The sequence below is a fragment of the Theobroma umbraticum genome, unplaced genomic scaffold, assembly GCF_002168275.2.
Source record: "Theobroma umbraticum cultivar Fairchild unplaced genomic scaffold, ASM216827v3 scaffold_60.0, whole genome shotgun sequence".
Taxonomy (NCBI): Eukaryota; Viridiplantae; Streptophyta; class Magnoliopsida; order Malvales; family Malvaceae; genus Theobroma; species Theobroma umbraticum.
This window is the reverse complement of record NW_018397288.1, coordinates 293,642-294,547: the sequence shown is the minus strand read 5'-3', so window position 1 is coordinate 294,547 and position 906 is coordinate 293,642. Positions and strand designations below refer to the sequence as shown.

At 35.0% G+C, this 906-nt stretch overlaps 1 long non-coding RNA gene across 4 annotated transcripts in view; it reads right to left on the bottom strand.

The window, feature by feature from the left end:
* LOC110428598 (uncharacterized) overlaps positions 1 to 906 on the bottom strand; it is a 1,529-nt gene extending 623 nt beyond the window's left edge. The window contains exons 1-4 of one of the 4 annotated variants that reach the window (XR_002446483.1): positions 867 to 906; positions 698 to 784; positions 559 to 622; positions 251 to 374 (exon numbers count right to left, since the gene is read on the bottom strand). This is a non-coding gene — a long non-coding RNA (uncharacterized LOC110428598). Of the gene's footprint in view, positions 1 to 250; positions 375 to 558; positions 623 to 697 lie in introns of all 4 variants that reach the window. The other 3 variants (XR_002446484.1, XR_002446485.1, XR_002446482.1) reach the window with 3 other exon arrangements.

The window sequence follows — 906 nt, the reverse complement described above, 5'->3', positions numbered from 1 at the left end:
TTACATATATGGCTTATATATATATTCAAAACAATTTCAAAAGTCATGGCATCCACAATTGCCTAGTATTTCTATCAACTCATACTTTCCACAATAAGAATGTACAAATCTTTCACGAATACGTATTTAAACCACTTATCGATTTCTAGCAACTCATGCTTTCCACAATGCATTTAAAAAAAATGGCAACGTTTACTATATGTATATCATTATGTAATTTATGAAACTTTTGAAATAGGCACCTACTCACCTTACAATAGTGGGACACTACGTCGCTATCGGTTTAAGTGCGTCTCTAGCTAATTCTACTTGCCGATCACCCGTTATCTCTTCCAGCATGCCACCACAGCAAACTTTCCTTGCTTATATACTTCCTAGCAACAATTCAAACCCAATACACTTAATTGTACTCACATACAGGCAGCACATCAATCAACAAATCCTTAACCAAATTTCATAGTTTTCATCAACGTTATTCACAATCATTTAACATACAATCCACATACTTTCAACCAACCAAAGCCAACACAACACAATGCAGTCACATTGCATGATTACCTCTCAGCTTTAGCTTGAATTTCACATATAGTTCACAATCTCCTCACATCCTTGGTCACCATTGCTGCCACAAACATAGACAATTAATGCATAATTCATTTCTCCTTTCTACTTGTGGTTTTAAGACTAAAACACTTACCCATTGCTTATCTAGCTCAAAATCACCATGCATTCTAAGATCCACCTACATGGATGCATCCAGTTCTTGAATCCTTGAAGATTCTTGCTACCACAAGCAAAATCCCACATTATAATTGGTTTACAAAGCATGTATTCAAATAAAATGACAATCTTTTTACCTTTTTTACCTTGGATTCACTAAGCTGTACCACCAATGTCTTCTTTAAG